The following is a 22182-nucleotide window of genomic DNA, read 5'->3' as shown; positions in this document are numbered from 1 at the left end:
GCCTGAAAAAGGCATAGGGTGCAGTGCTGATGTCACAGAAACTTTTTGTCGTTACTCCAGGGTGGAGCTATTTTGTTTTGGCATGTGGTATTTTGCCAAATGGTTCAGAGATGTTTGGTTTCATTATCATTTTGTTTAATGTGTACAGGACTACAGGATTCTCACTTTAGAAAATGTATGTAACTTTGTGCAGTAACACTCTGAGGCTTAGCCAGGGCCAACCCAGTCATGAGGCAAGGTCAGGTGAGCCTCCTGCTCTAGTTAAAAATGGGGCAGCAAAGAAAAGTCATGGAAACAAAAGGTAAGATTGAATAGTATGTGGGCTGAGGAGCCTGCCCCCAGTGCCACTGACAAAGTTGAGGCAGTGGAGCTGGAGGAAGTGGGTACTCGGTACCATTCCACTGTTGTGGAGATTGCTGGTGGTGTTCTGCCACTTCCTTCTATCTCATGACCAGATTTTTTTGGGGGGAGGGGGCAGGTCAGGAGATTCAGCCATCCTGCCATCTCCACCTTCTCCCCCCTCTTCTGTGTTCAATTGCAGTTGCAAAATCCAATTTTAAAACCTGCAGTGAGAATCTGACCGTGATGTCAGTATCTCCTTAGGGCTCAATCCTATCCAACTTTCCAGCACTGATGCAGCCATGCCAATTGGGCATGCTCTGCATCCTGTTGAGGGGTGGCAGTCCTGGAGGCCTCTTCAACATAAGGGAATGTTTGTTCCTTTAACTTGGGGCTGCATACAACACCTGAACCAGGGGATATCCGTTAAAATTGAGTGTTGGGAGAGTTAGGACAGACAAAGGAAATACTTCTTTACACAGCGTGTAAAATAGTCTGTGGAACTCCTTGCCACAGGAAGTGATAATGGCATCTTGCCTGGATGCCTTTAAGAGGTGATTGGAAAAATTTCTGGAGGAAAAGTTCATCACGGGTTACAAGTCATGATAGGTATGTGCAAGTTCCTGATTTTAGAAATAGGCTACCTCAGAATGCTAGATGCAGGGTTGGGCACCAGGATGCAGGTTGTGTCTTGTTGTCTTGTGTGCTCCCTGAAGCACATGGTGGGCCACTGTGAGATACTAGAAGCTAGACTTGATGGGCCTTTGGCCTCATCCAGCAGGGCTCTTCTTATATTCTTATGTTCATTGGTGCTGAAAAGCTGGATAGGATTGGGCTCTTACTGTGTATGCACTAAGAGCACTGTTTTGTGCACTGTTTTCTGTCAGGGTGCTGAGGTATGGGGGAGTGGCGATATTTGGGGGTACCACCATTTTGGGCAGCAAATCAGTTGGGACCACCATTGCCTTCAGCATTTGCTCTACTTCATCTGCTTGTGAGACTGATTTAACTTTTGTGCAATCTGCTGTTTTCCCATTATATGGCATGGGGAAATTATGATGATAAAAAACTTGTTCTAAAAATGCCAGTTCTCATGACAGTGAATATTTGATCAAGATGTATCAAATTATCACTTTTAAGAAGAAATTCATCTACCATTTAATGAGTTCTCTTTTGGCATAGATTATCTATAGGTTCTATAGCCCAAGGATGAATCTATAGAATCTATTAGGACCCTTTTAATAACTGAAAATTTAAGACTCGGGGAGTTTGTCACTGTAGCCCTGATACCTGAACACCACAAGTACATGTATGACTTGACAGCTTTGAGTGCCCTGAGGTTTAAAGGTGCTTTTTCTCTAATATAGCTTATTACCAAGCTAAGAGGTCAATTTAGCATGGCTGTGGGAGAACATTAATCATAGAACTGTACAAATAAATTGGCCATCTTCTAATGATGAAGTGTCTACCAAGCTAGTGGGAGAAGTTTAGCACTGAATTAAACTTTCTAGCTTGTGATAACATCTGTTAGCAAAGGATTTTTTTAGCTTAGAAATATTTCAGAAGGGACCCTCCCCCATGTCTAGGGACCCAGCTTAGGGACCCACCTAGGGACCCAGCTAGGAACTCTAACCTGGGTTTAGTGACGACTTTGTTTTGGCAGTTCAGTTTAAATTTCTTATTGACAACGGACCAAAATAGAATCCAATTTATAATGGCAAAATGTACTTCCTAAAACAGATGTTTTAATCATTTGTCATAATATAAACAATGTAACAGGATAGTTTCTTTACCTCTCTCAACTGTTCAAATGTTGCTTTCAGAGGCTATTCTCTTTCTGGCCTTTTGATCAAAATGGGTGGGGAAGGATAGTGAATGGATGGTCCTGCTTTGGCTGCAGGGGCTGGACTTGATGAACTTCTGAACTCTTTCACCTCTAGGATTATGTGACATTTTGTTTATTTAAAATATCTATAACCTTTCTTTCTTGCCTGTTGGCAAATCAAGGTAGCTTGCAATAACTAAAATGTACAACAAAAACAAAACAATTTAAAAGGCAGCATGAATGAAGAACATTATTCAGCCTCCATGACCCACAGTCAATTACCATCCCCCCCAGTAGAACAAAAAAGTCAGCACTTAAGAAGATAAGAACAGCCCCACTGGATCAGGCCATAGGCCCATCTAGTCCAGCTTCCTGTATCTCACAGTGGCCCACCAAATGCCCCAGGGAGCACACCAGATAACAAGAGACCTGCATCCTGGTGCCCTCCCTTGCATCTGGCATTCTGACATAGCCCATTTCTAAAATCAGGAGGTTGCACATACACATCATGGCTTGTAACCCATCATGGATTTTTCCTCCAGAAATTTGTCCAATCCCCTTTTAAAGGCATCTAGGCTAGATGCCATCGCCACATCCTGTGGCAATTAGTTCCACAGACCAACCACAGGCCGAGTAAAGAAATATTTTCTTTTGTCTGTCCTAACTCTCCCAGCAGTCAATTTTAGTGGATGTCCCCTGGTTCTGGTGTTATGTGAGAGGGTAAAGAGCATCTCTCTATCCACTCTGTCCATCCCATGCATAATTTTGTATGTCTCAGTCATGTCCCCCCTCAGGCGCCTCTTTTCTAGACTGAAGAGGCCCATAGGCTTTCCTCATAAGGAAGGTGCCCCAGCCCAGTAATCATCTTAGTTGCCCTCTTTTGCACCTTTTCCATTTCCACTATGTCCTTTTTGAGATGTGGTGACCAGAACTGGACGCAGTACTCCAGGTGTGGCCTTACCATTGATTTGTACAACGGTATTATAATATTAGCTGTTTTGTTCTCACTTGTACTTGGTTTGATGAAGGATGAGGTAGGGGCTAGTAGGCCTATGTCAGGAGAGCATAAGTTCAGTACTGCCACCATGAAGGCTCTGTTTCTACTGGATGCCCAACATGTCTTTATCATACAAGAAAGTTATTTATGATATTTAATATTTGTTTTATTATAGGCAACTGTGGTGTTGACCCTTTCTTCCTCTGCATATCTGTCCCTTCTGTTTTTGTTTGTTCTCTCTCTCTTTTATAAAATTGGGCATAGGACTTGGCTGGGACTGCTGACTGTCTCTTTTGCTCCTGGTATTGTGCCTGTGGGTTAGAAAAGAAGCCTGGAGACTGCTATGGTTTGTTCTAGCTTCTTTCTACTATCCTGGAACTTGGCTATGGTTTGTCCTAGCTTCTTTCTGCTATCCTGGAACTTGGCTACCTATGGCTGCTTCTAGGCAAACTTCCTGTTCTTGCTAGAAAGATGCAATTGCTCTTAGTGCAAGGGGGAAGTGTTTTTTGTCTGCTGCCAGGAACTGGGTAGGAGATAGGAGAGTTTTCCTTTGCTCCACATGGGTATGGGCTCTTGGGGACCAGGCTGATCTCTGACACTAACCTTGCATGCACAAAAAGGAGTGATTCTCAAACTGTGGGTCAGGACCCACTAGATGGGTCGGGAGCCATTTTCAGATGGGTCCCCATTCATTTCAATATTTTATTTTTAATATACTTGTTGCTACTTGTTCCTACTTGTTGTTACTTGTTCATTTTTAATATACTTGTTGCTACTTGTTCCGTCGGCTTCTTGTTGGACCAGACTCTCTTTGTGAGTCTGGAAAACGTGGTAGCTGCTTTACCGATGCGTTTGTTTAGCTCGGTATCAAGAGAAAGAGTGTCAGAGATCGTTGAGCCAAGGTACACAAAGTCATGGACAACCTCCAGTTGAGCCTTGTGTAGAGGTGCCTAATTGGATGTATGCCAGCTCTAGTTGGAAGGACACTTTTAAGCTAATGCATTCTAAGATGAAAGGGCTTAATCTAAACAATAGATCATTGACTCCTAATGAAGGTGCTCCTAAAGTATTTGTAACCTATTTGGGACAGAGAAGGAGAAAAGCAAGAGAATTTCATTACAGCTTTCCTTTGTCCTCATTTCCCATGTACAGTTAAGGGGCAAAAGTTGGTTGTTCATACTAACAAATGACTGTGTGTTTATGGCTTGGCAGTAATCTACTTTTTTGCCTTGTATCATTAAAATACTTGTGACATGACAGAAAACAGCATGAACAAAAGAAGAGGTATTCAAATGCATGTTTGGCTGTATAAAAATATGCAGGAGACTTGCACTTTAGATAAGATTATGTAGTTAAAGAGATGAAGTAGCTGGTAGACAATTTGTTTGGATAAAATGGTCTACCTAGTAAATAGGAAAATTGTAGAAATGGAGATTTGACGATATTGGAAAGGGAAAAAGTAGGTTATGAGGACAATGGAGATTGAGATGGCTGGAATGATAACCTTTAAAAGTGGTTTAGAAATTGGAAGAGTGACAAGAAAAGTGCAATTACAGTGATATGAAAATCTATCTGAAGCTGGGCTGTGATAAAAGATCAGGGAAGAGTAAAATCAGTATCGCTGTGGCAAAACTGGGAATGGAATTTAAAGAGCTGAGGCAGAAAGAAGAGTTTTTCCTATATAATGACTTCTACTTATGGGAGTGCTCCTGCACATTACTACTTTGAGTAAAATTCCTGCATACCTTCCTTTGAGTCAGATATGATTAAGTTGTGTGACAATTGTCTAGCTTCTTCTATGTTTTAACATACTAGTTTCAGGAGTACTCCTGTGAGCAAAAGAAGTGGCATGTGGGATCAACTTAGAAGATGAAACAGAACTACAGGTTAGGCGCTGGACATAAGAAGCACAATGATGTGCAGAAGGAGCAATTAACTTTTGTCATCCCTTTTTCAGTTTGACAGAAACATACACCCTATAGAATACCACTTTAAACTACCCAGAAAAAAATCTGTTTGGATAGTGTAAATATGCTGCAATTACAATTGGAGTGCTTGTTCATTTTTTTTAAAGAAATAGTTCTCTTATTTCCACAGCAAAATCAATATGTTAACATTAAGTAATTTAACTAGTTACAAATATGATCATATACACTTGGACTAGTGAAATAATAAGATTAAGAATAGGATTATTGGAGGGTATTACCGAGCATGCCCAGTTTAATCTTCTGCTCTTATCAGTTTATAGTCTCACCAGACTGTGCCACAAATTGAGAATCAGAAGGAAGAAGAAGCATAACGCCACATTCCAAACGCTGGAATAACACTCATAAAAGTGTATAAATGCTTTTATGCGAATGCCCGAAGTCTACGAGCAAAGGTGGGAGAACTGGAATGTCTGGTGACAAGGGAAAATATTGACATAGTGGGCATAACGGAAACCTGGTGGAATGCGGAGAATCAGTGGGATACAGTAATCCCGGGCTATAAACTCTACAGGAGGGACAGACAGGGGCGTGTTAGAGGTGGGGTGGCCCTTTATGTTAAGGAAGGGATAGAATCCAGCAAAGTAGAGATTGAAAGTGGGTCCGACTCCACCGTAGAATCTCTGTGGGTTAAATTACCAGGCTTGTGCAGCGATGTAATACTGGGGGCGTGCTATGGTCCTCCAGACCAGAAATCTGATGGGGACCTTGAAATGAGGAAACAGATCAGGGAGGTGACAAGGAGGGACAGGGTTGTAATCATGGGGGACTTCAATTATCCTCATATTGACTGGGTCAATTTGTGTTCTGGTCACGATAAGGAAACCGGATTTCTTGACGTGCTAAATGACTGTGGCTTAGAACAGCTAGTCACGGAGCCCACCAGAGGACAGGTGACTCTGGATTTAATATTGTGCGGTACGCAGGACCTGGATAGAGATGTAAAAGTTACTGAGCCATTGGGGAACAGTGATCATGCTGCGATCCGTTTTGACGTGCACGTTGGGGGAAAAATACCAGGCAAATCTCTAACAAAAACCCTTGACTTCCGACGAGCGGACTTCCCTCAAATGAGGAGGCTGGTTAGAAGGAGGTTGAAAGGGAGGGTAAAAAGAGTCCAATCTCTCCAGAGTGCATGGAGGCTGCTTAAAACAACAGTAATAGAGGCCTAGCAGAGGTGTATACCGCAAAGAAAGAAGGGTTCCACTAAATCCAGGAGGGTGCCCGCATGGCTAACCAGCCAAGTTAGAGAGGCTGTGAAGGGCAAGGAAGCTTCCTTCCATAAATGGAAGTCTTGCCCTAATGAGGAGAATAAAAAGGAACATAAACTGTGGCAAAAGAAATGTAAGAAGGTGATAGGGGAGGCCAAGCGAGACTATGAGGAACGCATGGGCAGCAACATTAAGGGGAATAATAAAAGCTTCTTCAAATATGTTAGAAGCAGGAAACCCGCCAGAGAAGCAGTTGGCCCTCTGGATGGTGAGGGAGGGAAAGGGGAGATAAAAGGAGACTTAGAGATGGCAGAGAAATTAAATGAGTTCTTTGCATCTGTCTTCACGGCAGAAGACCTCGGGCAGATACCGCTGCCCGAACGGCCCCTCCTAACCGAGGAGTTAAGTCAGATAGAGGTTAAAAGAGAAGATGTTTCAGACCTCATTGATAAATTAAAGATCAATAAGTCACCGGGCCCTGATGGCATACACCCAAGGGTTATTAAGGAATTGAAGAATGAAGTTGCAGATCTCTTGACTAAGGTATGCAGCTTGTCCCTCAAAACGGCCACGGTGCCAGAAGATTGGAGGATAGCAAATGTCACGCCTATTTTTAAAAAGGGAAAGAGGGGGGACCCGGGAAACTATAGGCCGGTCAGCCTAACATCCATACCGGGTAGGATGGTGGAATACCTCATCAAAGATAGGATCTCAAAACACATAGACGAACAGGCCTTGCTGAGGGAGAGTCAGCATGGCTTCTGTAAGGGTAAGTCTTGCCTCACGAACCTTATAGAATTCTTTGAAAAGGTCAACAGGCATGTGGATGCGGGAGAACCTGTGGACATTATATATCTGGACTTTCAGAAGGCGTTTGACACGGTCCCTCACCAAAGGCTACTGAAAAAACTCCACAATCAGGGAATTAGAGGACAGGTCCTCTCGTGGATTGAGAACTGGTTGGAGGCCAGGAAGCAGAGAGTGGGTGTCAATGGGCAATTTTCACAATGGAGAGAGGTGAAAAGCGGTGTGCCCCAAGGATCTGTCCTGGGACCGGTGCTTTTCAACCTCTTCATAAATGACCTGGAGACAGGGTTGAGCAGTGAAGTGGCTAAGTTTGCAGACGACACCAAACTTTTCCGAGTGGTAAAGACCAGAAGTGATTGTGAGGAGCTCCAGAAGGATCTCTCCAGACTGGCAGAATGGGCAGCAAAATGGCAAATGCGCTTCAATGTCGGTAAGTGTAAAGTCATGCACATTGGGGCAAAAAATCAAAACTTTAGATATAGGCTGATGGGTTCTGAGCTGTCTGTGACAGATCAGGAGAGAGATCTTGGGGTGGTGGTGGACAGGTCGATGAAAGTGTCGACCCAATGTGCGGCGGCAGTGAAGAAGGCCAATTCTATGCTTGGGATCATTAGGAAGGGTATTGAGAACAAAACGGCTAGTATTATAATGCCGTTGTACAAATCTATGGTAAGGCCACACCTGGAGTATTGTGTCCAGTTCTGGTCGCCGCATCTCAAAAAAGACAGAGTGGAACTGGAGAAGGTGCAAAAGAGAGCGACTAAGATGATTACGGGGCTGGGGCACCTTCCTTACGAGGAAAGGCTACGGCGTTTGGGCCTCTTCAGCCTAGAAAAGAGACGCCTGAGGGGGAACATGATTGAGACATACAAAATTATGCAGGGAATGGACAGAGTGGATGTGGAGATGCTCTTTACACTCTCACATAATACCAGAACCAGGGGTCATCCACTAAAATTGAGTGTTGGGCGGGTTAGGACAGACAAAAGAAAATATTTCTTTACTCAGCGTGTGGTCGGTCTGTGGAACTCCTTGCCACAGAATGTGGTGCTGGCGTCTAGCCTAGACGCCTTTAAAAGGGGATTGGACGAGTTTCTGGAGGAAAAATCCATTATGGGGTACAAGCCATGATGTGTATGCGCAACCTCCTGATTTTAGAAATGGGTTATGTCAGAATGTCAGATGCAAGGGAGGGCACCAGGATGAGGTCTCTTGTTATCTGGTGTGCTCCCTGGGGCATTTGGTGGGCCGCTGTGAGATACAGGAAGCTGGACTAGATGGGCCTATGGCCTGATCCAGTGGGGCTGTTCTTATGTTCTTATGTTCTCTGCTGTATCCAGTGGGGGGGGGGGAAGCTGCTGGGGGTCTCTGAGGTAAGGTTACATTTGTCTCCTTCCCCTGGGGTAAGCTCCAGCAGCCGCAGTTCCACTGGATCAAATGTTTCACTTTGGGCTGAAAAGCCTGACAGGGAGCACCCCTAGTCTGTGCTGGCAGCCAATGCAGACTGGAGGAGACCCATTGTGGGGCCTGTGCGCTTACCTGGAAACTCCAACAACTGCTGTGGCACACACAGGATGCAGTAGTAGCCATTTTGGTACTGTTGCTCCTCTGGCTGCTGAGCAATTTAGGATTGGGCTGTAAGGTTGCTAAAAACTAGCCGCCCTGGGTCCCTTTAGGGAGAAGGGCGGGATATAAATAAAATTTATTATTATTTATTATTATTATTATTATTGACTAGGAAATCGAAAATTGCTGTGCCACTCCTGCATGAAAGCTATGTGGCAGAAGTGGTCTTAGGGATAAGCAATGTGCCCTTCTGAGGGCCCTGGGTCTTTTGCAGCTTCTCAGTGATGTTGAGCCCCTGCTCAACCTTTTAGTTGCCCTTATCATATTTGCTATATTTAATCTTTATTTTAAGATTTAGGTGTATTCAGTTATGCATACTTGAATCAAAGTCCTATTCTATTCAATAGGACTTACTTATTGGGCTAAGGACCATTAACATCATGAACATTACTTCTGAGTAGAGCTGCATATGATCAGGCTGCAATTCTGCAATCAATTGCCCTCACATGAGTCCTGTTATCACTAGTGGGGCATACAGATGGCTTACTCTGCATAGAGATTCTACCTTGTTAATGGACAGTAAATGCATCTGGGTAAAGATAGAATATAAATTAAGGTTTCCATAATTAAACTTCGGAATTCATTTCAACTAATAATGACAGAATGTGATGTGCCATTTTTATGACTTTATCTCTGGCCTATGACACCTGAAAGGTTAGATGAATAATTGAGATAACATGCTAATCTCCCAAATCTATTTATCCATCTCATTGAAAATACAATTTCATTGTGTGCTTTCCTGCTTATGCAGACACCTTGAAACCATTTTTGAGAGCTTTGCTGATAGTTAATTTCAGTGATCTCTCTTCCTTCAGACTTACTTAATAGCTGATTCATAATTGTCTTAATTTTTAGAGGATATAGTTTTTAAATGCTTCCTTTCTTTAAGAAATTGATTCTACTAAGTGTGTCTATTCACTGATGTGCTTATCCTCTTCACTTATGTGCCTACCCTTCACTCTCTTATGTTACAATCACCTTCAAAGGTGATATATTGATTAAATGTCTGAGACAAAGAATTGTGACTCCATAGCACTGTAGCTGCTTGAAAATAGAAGGAAAGTGATATGCTGATGATTACCAGGATAATTCTAGAAGTCAAGGTTTGTAAAGGTTGTCCTATGCTAGCAACTTTTGCTTTTAAATTATCCTGTCATTCTAGCAAGTTGGATCTGGAGGAATTGTTAGTGGGGGGACTGACTAGTAACTATTTTATTCTGAAGAAAATTTTATATGTGCTTTAATTTTAAAAAAGAAAAGAGGCTAAACTTGATCATCTTCATAATATCTCAAAATGTTGAAAAAAATGGTGGGGCAGCATATGTTCTTAATAAAGAAAATGAACAACTTGTGAAAGCCAGCAAAGAAACCTTGTCATATGAATAATGAACAAGGTACTATTTGTTGCTTTCTCCCCCAGGTAGTTCTTTTTTATATTAAATATTTTATTTATTACAGATACAGGTGAGGAAAATGGGTTCGACTTTGGGCAGGTACTACACAGGTTACACATAAGGATATGGCCCTAGATTACAACATGCATTATTTGAAAAGAAAAGAAAAGAAAAGCAATCAAACGACTAAAAAAAAACACAATAACCCTCAATACAAAAGCTATCATATTTGCCATTATAAAAATTTAAATTTATCTAAACACTCAATATTGTTCTATCCAATCATAAAAAGGCTTCCAATATTTTCTTACTCTACCTAAATCTTTCTTTCTTTCTTTCTTTCTTTCTTTCTTTCTTTCTTTCTTTCTTTCTTTCTTTCAAAACTTCCATTTCTGCTATTTCATAAATTGTCTATTAAATTTTCTCTAGCTGGCATGTTTGTAGATTTCCAATTTTGCACAAACAGTATTCTTGCCGCTGTAACAATATGTACAATAAGGTATTTTCTATATTGGTCTTTAATTTCTGATGTCACATTTAGGAGGAATATTTCTGGTTTGAATGGTAATACACAATTCAATATTTCTTGCAAGAATTTATGTATCATTTTCCAGTATTTCTTTGCTTTTTCACATGTCCACCACCTATGATAAAAGGTACCTTCAACCTCTTTACATTTCCAACACTTAATTGATGACCCAGAATACATTTTTGCTAATTTCTCTGGAGTTAAATACCATCTATAAAACATTTTATATAAATTCTATTTAAAAGACGCTGCTTTAGTTATCTTAATATTTATATTCCAAATTTGTTTCCAGTCATCCATCGATATATTATATCCAAAATTTTTTGCCCAGCACACCATTGCATCTTTAACTATTTCATCCTCCATTCTTATCTCCAAGACAAAATTATACATTTTAAAAATATATTTCCCCTCATCAATCAAAAATATTTTATCAAAACTTATTTTTTCTTCATAAAAACCTATTTTTTGGTCTTCTCATAATCTTGTTCTTATTTGCATTTCATTCCACCAGTCCAATTTTATTCCTTTCTCTTCTAACTCAAACTTACTTAAGATCTCTCCTTTAATATTCAACAGATGGTTATATTATTTATTTTGGTCTTTTTTTAATGCAGTTCGGATTAGTTGCTATTTCAAGCGGTTTTATCCATCTGGGTAATTTAGAGTATATCTTGTATTTTATCTGTTCCCATATCCAAATTAAAGATCTTCTTAACATGTGTTGTCTAAAATATCCATGCTGTTTGACTTTATCATAAAACAGGAATGCGTGCCAGCCTATTTGTAAATCATGTGCTTCTAAAATTAAAATTTTGGAATTTGGTATGAGTCCCCAATCTTTTATCCAGTTTAGGCTGCTGCTTGATAATATAATTCCCAGTCTGGTAATCCAAATCCTCTTTTTTATCCTCTTGAAGTAATTTCCGTCTTATTCTCGGTTTTTTACCTTGCCAGACGAATTTTGTAGTAATTTTATTCATTTCTTCAAAAAAAGTTCTCTTCAAAATAATTGAGATAGTCTGGAATAAAAACATTAATTTTGGTAATATTTTCATTTTCAATAGAGCTATTCTTCCCATTAGGGATAACTGCAGTTTATTATATTTCTCCAAATCTTTTTTATTCCTTTCATTAATTTAATATAGTTGTCTTCTATTAACGTACTTGTCTTTTTGGTAATTATAATTCCTAGATATTTTACTTTATTTGTTATTTGTAGTCCAAATTTTTTTAATCGTTCTATATCATTGTCTTTTATATTTTTAAGTATCATTTTGGTCTTCTGGTAATTTATTTTTAAACCTGCCACTTCCCCATACTCTTTTAAGTCCTCTATCAAAAATTCTATGGAGTTAAGTGGATCTTCCAAAATAAATACCAAATCATCTGCAAACGCTTGTAATTTGTATTCTTCACTTTTAATTTTAAGTGGTTTCATCTTGTTATCTTCTCTTATTACATTATTCAACATATCTAGTGTCAAAATAAACACAGTGGTGAAAGTGGACAACCTTGTCTTACTCCTTGTTGAGTGTTGATCTCTCTCGTCAGTTCTCCATTTACTCTTATCTTTGCTTTTTGATCTGAATATATTCCCTGTATCATCTTAATAAATTTTGGACTAAAATGTAATTCTTGAAGACAGTTAATCATAAAGTCCCAATGTAAATTGTCAAAGGCTTTCTGGGCATCTGAAAACACTAGGGCTAGTTTCTTATCTGGATGCGCTTCAAAAAATTCCAATATGTATGTTATAGTTCTCACATTGTTTTTCAATTGTCTTTTTGGTAAAAAACAAAAAAAACCCAGTTTGATCTTCTTTAAATATTTGATTTAATATTTTTTTAATCTTGTAGCTAAAATCAAAGCAGAAATTTTATAATCTGTATTTAAATGCAAAATAGGTCTATAGTTTTTAATTTCTCTTTCATCCGTGTCTGATTTATGTATCAAAGTAATTGTTCCTTCCTTCCATGAGATTGATGATATGTGGGAGACTGGAGAAATACCAATCACTTTTTTGAAGCAACAATACTTCTTCAAATTTCTTATAATATTCGGCTGGTAATCCATCAGGGCCTGGCATTTTTTGGAGTTTTTGCCTTTTGATCACTTCTGTTATTTCATTTATAGTAATTGTATTTTCCAATAGATTCTTTTGATCAGCTGAAATTTTAATGCTATTATTTTACTTCAGATATTCTGTTTGTTTCTAGTGCTCTATATTTTTTCTCCCATATAGTACCTGATAAAATTGTTCAATAATTGTTTTCTTTACTTCTAATTCTGTTTTCTCTTTTCCAGTCAAATCTTTCAGTGTCTTAATATAGTTTTTTTGTCTTTCTTTTTCAGTTTATAAGCTAACCATCTTCCTGGTTTGTTTGCAATTTCAAAAAAATTTTGTTTTGCCATTTTCAATTTCTTCTCCATCTCCTGCGTTTGCATTATTTTAATTTCATGTTGTATCTTCTTAATCTTTTGTTGAATTCTTTGATTTGTCAGTTCTTTCTGTAATTCCATTTCACCTTTCTCTAATCTTTGTATAAGATCTTTAATTTTCTTCTCTTGTCCAATTCTTTGTTTTGCTGCATTTCTTATTGCTAATCCTCAGAAAAATGCTTTACTCGTATCCCATACAATTTGTGTTTTAATTCCTGGATGAAAATTGATCTTATAAAAAAATTCCATTTCTGTTTTTGCTTGATTCAAAAATTTCTTTAAATTGTTTTTAATATTTTTCAAAAACAAATATAAACAAACACAACACAAAAAAACAAAACAAAAACATCACTTACACAAAAGAGGGAGGGTCATATATCATCATATATCACTAAAACTAATAAATCATTACATATCTTAATCAATTTTCTCTTCTAAATTTACCTCTTAATATCATTTTTCATTCATCATTCATCTATCATATCATATCAAATTATATATATATATAATGCAATCATCTAAATGCCCTATCATATATTTCTAAAACTTCATTTTCAACCAAGCATAAAAAAGTTTCCATTGCTCAATTTGTGTCAGTTTTTGTTGGTGATCCAAAATTTCTGAAAGTCTGTCCATTTCACCACATAGATTATTTTCTCTTTCTCTTCTTCCTCACTCTCTATGGAACATGTCTCAAAATTTTAACTTTATTGCCATCTGCTATCCATTCTTTTTCCTGTGAGGCCTTCAGTAATTTATCTCTGTGAAAGGTTCTAATGAATTTCATATAAGTTTCTCTTGGTAATTTGTGTTTTCTCAGATAAAAAGTGCTCACTCTTCTCACTGGATCCAGTTCTTTAGCTATCTCCTCCATCGATGTATCAATCCCTTCTAATATTAATCTGGCAATCTGTCGTGACAAATCTTCTCCTTTCTTTTCTGGTATATTTTGTATCCTCACTACTCGAGCTGCACTATAAATTTGAATTTCCATTAACGTTGTCTCTGCGTTATGCTGATTTTCTTCTGTCTCCAATATTTTACCTTGATCTTTTCTTATAAATTCATCTAATTGTTTAGTTAAAGCATCCACGCTGGCTTGGATCTGTACAGATTGGTTTATTTGTTGCTGTACCATTGCCAACAGTTTTTCCATATTATCTTGCATAGCCTGTTTCCAGACTTTCCCTTTTGATTCCTTTTGTATTAATTTTCCAAGTCCCATCTCCAACGCTGGCAAGCTTCAGGCTTTCGCTGTTTTAGCCGCCATCTTTGTTAATGTTCTTTAAGACCACTAGATGTCCTCAGTGTATTATCTTCCTTGCTCCACTTATAAACACAAATCCAGTTCTTGCAATGTCTTTTTAAATCCACTAGATATCACTGGTACACTGTTCTTGTTTTATTTTTGTTATCTACTGTGTTTATACTTGTAGCCTTGGCAACAGCATTCCTCAGTCCGCAAGAATGTCAAAACATCAAGCCGCACTCCCAAATGATAGTAGCAAACCAAGGCAATAAATGCTCCAATGCACAAACTTTATCCAAGGACAGTTAATTTATAATCCACTGAAATTAAAAGTTGTAAAGTTGTAATTATATTTTCAGATAACCATAACAAGCTTGGTAAATCTCTTCTACGATTTCTCCTCACACTGATAAGCAGCTGGGGGGGGGGGGAATCTCCCCCTCCTCCTCTTCTCACAGCAAGAAAAAACCAAATCAGGCAATCAAATTACTCATTCCATGCTAGGCATACACAAATGGAGTAACGCTTGTTTCAACGTCTTTCCCTGCAGGGGCCTTCAGCTTGATTCAAATGAATTCTTCACCATTGCTGCCAAGACGGTGAAATCTCCTGGGAAAGCCTTCTGGACGGGCTTTATCTCTCAGGAATCGTGCTGTCACATGGAGGAGTTTGTCTCTCCTGACAAACAATCTTTGAATCTCCTCGGATCCGCAATTTTTGGGGAAAAACAGAGTGCCTTTCAAGAGCCCGAGAAAGGCACGTCTGGTCAGTGCTGGCTGGCCCCTCCCCTCCTTGATTCAAAAATTTCTGATCGTTCAAATGAGTCGTATTCAACTTCCAACTATTTCTCTTTAATCTTTTATTTATTATTAATAAAATTGGATTATGATCTCCAAACGTTTTAGGTAAAATTTCAGTCTGAAACATTCCATCTAAACTGGATATTGAGGCCCAGCACATATCAATTCTAGACCAAGAATTATGATAATATGTGAACTGTTTTTCCTCCGGGTATTGTGTTCTCTATGTGTCAATCAACTGTAATTCTTCTGCCATTTCCAAAAAAGGTCTGGGTAGGGTTCCTCTTTTTACAGATCTTTTGTTAAATTTTCTGTCCCATTTAGCTTGAAAAACTGCATTAAAATCTCCAAATAAAAAAAGATCCCTGTCTTCTCCCATGATTAATCTTCTGTAAAACTTATCTTGATGTGTGTTTGGTGCATAAATATTGACAATTAATGCTTTCTTTGTTTCAACTTGAATATCTACAATCAGAATTCTCCCATCTTCTGATTGCCACTTCAATTCAGGTTCCAATTTGGGGTTAACATATGTAGCTACCCCCCTTTTCTTTTGGGGTGGGTCTGAGGCAAAAAATAATGTTCCCATTTTTCTATTATTGAGAAATCTAACATTTTTTCTAATATGTGTTTCTTGAATACAGATTACATCTGCTTTGGTTTGGTATAATTGATGGAATAGTCTTCAGCACTTCTGAGGAGAATTCAGTCCATTAATATTTACACAAAAAAATTTCACTTGTTGTTCAGCAATTTTCACTTAGAAATTTTTTTGCTTTTCTTGATATTTTCCTTGTTCTCTGTCTTGTTTGTATTTTCCTTCTTCCTCCTGCTGCTCCTTCTGCTTCTTCTTGACTGTCTTCTATATCTTGATCCATCTTTCTTTTTTTCTTTTCTCCATTCTGTTCTTTTTGAATTTGATCCAAAGATTCTTCTTCTTCTTCTTGAGAGGATGTATTCTCTTTCTCTGAGAGTTCCCTGTTTTGTTCTCCTAGGCTTTCTCCATATTTTGATAAAAATTATTGAACTTTCATCATTGAATTTATATTAAATCTTTTCTCTTTATAAACAAACAGAAGGCCTTCCAGAATTTGCCAACGATATTTCACACTATTTCTTCTTAGTATTGCAGCAAAATTTCTATAAGGTGTTCTTTTTTGGCAAACTTTCCAGGGAACGTTTCTCAAAACTCTCACTTGCTCTCCCTCCACTACTCTTTGTTTTTCCTCCAATCTTTTAAATATATTACCCTTGAAGTTCTTTTTGTAAACATAATCACTATCTCTCTTGGCTTATTATTCAATCTTGCATATCTAGAATTAGATACTGCATACAGAGTCATCTCTTTAATCTGATCCTCCTCCAGTTCCAACTCCATTGTCAACCATTCTTCTATTTGACTTCTGGTGTCTTCTGAAGATTTTTCTTTAAGGTTCTGTATTCTGATAATAAGAACATAAGAACAGCCCCACTGGATCAGGCCATAGGCCCATCTAGTCCAGCTTCCTGTATCTCACAGCGGCCCACCAAATGCCCCAGGGAGCACACCAGATAACAAGAGACCTCATCCTGGTGCTCTCCCCTACATCTGGCATTCTGACTTAACCCATTCCTAAAATCAGGAGGTTGCGCATACACATCATGGCTTGTACCCCATAATGGATTTTTCCTCCAGAAACTCATCCAATCCCCTTTTAAAGGCGTCTAGGCTAGACGCCAGCACCACATCCTGTGGCAAGGAATTCCACAGACCGACCACGCGCTGAGTAAAGAAATATTTTCTTTTGTCTGTCCTAACCCGCCCAACACTCAATTTTAGTGGATGTCCCCTGGTTCTGGTATTATGTGAGAGTGTAAAGAGCATCTCCCTATCCACTCTGTCCATCCCCTGCATAATTTTGTATGTCTCAATCATGTCCCCCCTCAAGCATCTCTTTTCTAGGCTGAAGAGGCCCAAACGCCGTAGCCTTTCCTCATAAGGAAGGAGCCCCAGCCCCGTAATCATCTTAGTCGCTCTCTTTTGCACCTTTTCCATTTCCACTATGTCTTTTTTGAGATGCGGCGACCAGAACTGGACACAATACTCCAGGTGTGGCCTTACCATAGATTTGTACAACGGCATTATAATACTAACCGTTTTGTTCTCAATACCCTTCCTAATGATCCCAAGCATAGAATTGGCCTTCTTCACTGCCACCGCACATTGGGTCGACACTTTCATCGACCTGTCCACCACCACCCCAAGATCTCTCTCCTGATCTGTCACAGACAGTTCAGAACCCATCAGCCTATATCTAAAGTTTTGATTTTTTGCCCCAATGTGCATGACTTTACACTTACTGACATTGAAGCGCATCTGCCATTTTGCTGCCCATTCTGCCAGTCTGGAGAGATCCTTCTGGAGCTCCTCACAATCACTTCTGGTCTTTACCACTCGGAAAAGTTTGGTGTCATCTGCAAACTTAGCCACTTCACTGCTCAACCCTGTCTCCAGGTCATTTATGAAGAGGTTGAAAAGCACCGGTCCCAGGACAGATCCTTGGGGCACACCGCTTTTCACCTCTCTCCATTGTGAAAATTGCCCATTGACACCCACTCTCTGCTTCCTGGCCTCCAACCAGTTCTCAATCCACGAGAGGACCTGTCCTCTAATTCCCTGACTGTGGAGTTTTTTCAGTAGCCTTTGGTGAGGGACCGTGTCAAACGCCTTCTGAAAGTCCAGATATATAATGTCCACGGGTTCTCCCGCATCCACATGCCTGTTGACCTTTTCAAAGAATTCTATAAGGTTGGTGAGGCAAGACTTACCCTTACAGAAGCCATGCTGACTCTCCCTCAGCAAGGCCTGTTCGTCTATGTGTTTTGAGATCCTATCTTTGATGAGGCATTCCACCATCTTACCCGGTATAGATGTTAGGCTGACTGGCCTATAGTTTCCCGGGTCCCCCCTCTTTCCCTTTTTAAAAATAGGCGTGACATTTGCTATCCTCCAATCTTCTGGCACCGTGGCCGTTTTGAGGGACAAGTTGCATACCTTAGTCAAGAGATCTGCAACTTCATTCTTCAATTCCTTAATAACCCTTGGGTGTATGCCATCAGGGCCCGGTGACTTATTGATCTTTAATTTATCAATGAGGTCTGAAACATCTTCTCTTTTAACCTCTATCTGACTTAACTCCTCGGTCAGGAGGGGCCGTTCGGGCAGCGGTATCTGCCTGAGGTCTTCTGCCGTGAAGACAGATGCAAAGAACTCATTTAATTTCTCTGCCATCTCTAAGTCTCCTTTTATCTCCCCTTTCCCTCCCTCACCATCCAGAGGGCCAACCGCTTCTCTGGCAGGTTTCCTGCTTCTAACATATTTGAAGAAGCTTTTATTATTCCCCTTAATGTTGCTGGCCATGCGTTCCTCATAGTCTCGCTTGGCCTCCCCTATCACCTTCTTACATTTCTTTTGCCACAGTTTATGTTCCTTTTTATTCTCTTCATTAGGGCAAGACTTCCATTTACGGAAGGAAGCTTCCTTGCCCTTCACAGCCTCTCTAACTTGGCTGGTTAGCCATGCGGGCACTCTCCTGGATTTAGTGGAACCCTTCTTTCTTTGCGGTATACACCTCTGCTGGGCCTCTATTACTGTTGTTTTAAGCAGCCTCCATGCACTCTGGAGAGACTGGACTCTTTTTACCCTCTCTTTCAACCTCCTTCTAACCAGCCTCCTCATTTGAGGGAAGTCCGCCCGTCGGAAGTCAAGGGTTTTTGTTAGAGATTTGCCTGGTATTCTTCCCCCAACGTGCACATCAAAACGGATCGCAGCATGATCACTGTTCCCCAATGGCTCAGTAACATTTACATGTCTAACCAGGTCCTGCGTACCGCACAAAATTAAATCCAGAGTCACCTGTCCTCTAGTGGGCTCCGTGACTAGCTGATCTAAGCCACAGTCATAATAATAAATGCTGCTTTTTCCATCTCCTGTCTCATTACAGAAGTCTCTAGTTCTTTGTTTTCCTTTTGCATTTGATCCATTCTCTTTTCCATCTCCTCCATACTTTTATGCCCCCCCCCCAGGTAGTTCTTGGTAGGAGTGCTGCCTTGTGTTCATTTCATGTGACCATTTCAGCAGGCAGTTAGTGTGCTGGTTTAGTTAGATACGGCATATTTTTCTGGCTGGACTATCACATGATCTGCTTGGTTTTTTTGTTCCTGATGTGGACTGCATGTCTTGATAGAAAAGCCATCTTTCTGTTATAGAAAGCAGTGTCTTATCATATTTTTCTGAACTTTACATGCCATATTTTACTGTTGCAATTATGGAAATCTATTAGCCCAAGAATATTATTCTTCAAGAATCAGAGTTTGGAGGAATAATACCATCATGTTATATATCAATCAATGCGTAATTTCATGCAAAATGCAATGAAACAACCCTCGTTGAAATATCTGTGTTCTAACAAAAGGTACAGCCAAAAAACCAGTGGGGGTGGGGTGATGGTACATCACCATGCCCACCACTTGGGGTGTTGCCCTTCCCCCTGCATGGGGTGACGCGCAGGCCTCCTGCACTAGGTGAAGCGAATCCTAGTGATGCCACTGGTGGAGAGGCATGCTTCTCCACCTTACTCTTCTCCAGTGTACTCTTGCCCATAACATAGTACAGTATATGTGCCACTGGTTCAAGGATGCATTTCAATCCTTCATGAACATGAGGGCCAATGACCTAGTATTGACCAAAGAGCTTATTTGGTTTGAGAGTGGAGGAGGAATAGAGGGCAGTGATGACCTCTGCCTCAATCTTATAGATAACCTTTTGTAGTTCAGGTGCCAAAAGACTATTTTGGCTAAACATGGCAGTTATTTGTGTTTGCAAAATTGTTTCACGTTGTTGAAAGAAATCTCCTAGTCAACCATCTGCTTCTAATTACTGCAATCTTTGGAAAGTTTCTTGTAGCTGTCACTATGTGGTTTTTTTGTGGCATAATTAATATTTGAAGTGTTTTTGGCCCTGTGATCAAAAACTACAGCAGTTCTGACCACTGCTGCTTTCTGGAAAACTGGACTTCACTTTTTTGTATTGATAGGACGCTGGCAGATTGTGGTCTTGTGAATTTTGTCTGATGCAAGACCTTCAAGACTTTCTGGTTGGAACCACTTGTTGATGCAGAGTGAACAAAGTGGAGGGTAAATAGCTGTTAACTGTTGTTAATAGCTACCAGGATACAGTGTGGATTTAGTGACTGGCTCAGATACCACTTCCAAAATACATGACATCACATGTGTGCTGGGGGCAGGGCCAACCCTTCCATAAGGCTGACTTCTGCTTGAGGTGATCACCTCTGACTGACAGGAGGCACCCACCTTTGCTCATCCACTTACCATAATCACAGCTGTTGCTCCTGTTCCTTCCACTCCTTGCTCTGGGAAAGGAAAAGGGACAGAGCAGAAGAAAAACTGGGCAGAAAAGGAAGCTGGCACATCACCAGGTAAGGATGACAACTTTTGACATGCCACCTCTCTTTCCAGGAGGTTTTGGGCTAGCCCTGGCTGGGGCTTTCTAGCTGGTCAACAGCCATGCATTTGCAAAAGTAGCAGTAAAAAATCAAACTGTACGCTTTCTAACACAGTGAAGGTATCCTCTGCAACCCTGCCACCACACTCATCTTTTAATTATCACAGTTCATCAGGAATGGCCAAGAAGCAGCTACATGGGCATTATTCTACCCAAGAGATGACTTGCTTCTCTTGAGAGGTGTACTGTGTCGGCCTGTCTTCAGGTGTAATTTGTGAATGTCTGGGGAGTATTTCCTGGGCTCTGCCTCTGCTGCAGGCTCCCAGGAGAGAGGGATCAATTGGAGCTATAGGGGCAAAATAGGCAGATTCAAGCTGGCTAGTGGTGTAGTAACAGCTATTAATGGGATAGAAAAGGGAAGACAAAACAGGGAAGAATGCAAGTCCCCTTCCTGGCCTTTAGAAGGTGTTCATGTGTGAGTTGCAGTATCACAAAGTGAAGATGTGCTTTTTATACCATTCACAAATCTTCATGATGAGCAATCTAGCTGCCCAATTGTGGTGAGCTGCCCTCACCATGGTTGTGTTCCTTTTTATATGTCACATGCATGTTCCTTGCAAAAAGAAAGTTGTAGGATCAAACCACATGTTAAAAGGAACTTCTAGTCTGACCCAAAGAGCTGAGCTGTATGTTCTGCAAAATTGTGTGGGAGCATCTTTTTTGGTTTGTACTGTGCTAAATAATATGTGAGGGAATCTCATCTGGCATCTTCTGCAGAAGTAATGGGTGAGCTGCCTTTGCCCATGCACCCCCCAATAACCACCTGAGACAGTGACATGGGTGAAAATGGGTGACTCTTATTAGTAAGTAGTTACAGGAAGGAGGACCTGCAGCAGGAGTGGAATTGACATCCTCAGTTTTAGTGCAGGCAGCAGATTCAGCAGAACAGCAACTGACTGCCCAATTCTCAAGGCTGGGTGTTCCCATTCTGACTCCAGGCTGCCTCCTGTGAAGGCAGCACCTATTCATCACCATCAACCCATAAGGCAGTGGTTCTCGAACTTTTCCAGCTCGTGCCTCCCCTGATCCTTGTAACCATTGGCCACGGCTCCCCATTAAAACACCTCACCTCAGTTACCCCCAAAATGGGGATGAAGGTGTTATACACTAGAAACAAGGCTGCCAGCACTCTGAGGCTGCAATCCTAACCACACTTACCTGAGAGTAAGCCCCATTGAACAAAATAGGACTTACTTGTGAGTAGACCTGGTTAGGATTGTGCCCTGAGTTTGTTAGCAGTACACCTGGAGAGTTTTGGAAAGGGAGGGGGGAAGTGATGAATCTGCTGGGGGAGGGGAAGACTTTGTTTTGGGTGTATCTGCTAATTGCAAACTGATGCAAACTGAGACCCAGAGACTGTTTGGCTGGAATCCTAACCCCACTTTCCTGGGAGTAAGTCCCATTGAACACAATAG

This window comes from Tiliqua scincoides, chromosome 5 (genome assembly GCF_035046505.1).
Source record: "Tiliqua scincoides isolate rTilSci1 chromosome 5, rTilSci1.hap2, whole genome shotgun sequence".
NCBI lineage: Eukaryota > Metazoa > Chordata > Lepidosauria > Squamata > Scincidae > Tiliqua > Tiliqua scincoides.
The sequence above is the reverse complement of the archived record's forward strand: the minus strand, read 5'-3'. Positions refer to the sequence as shown.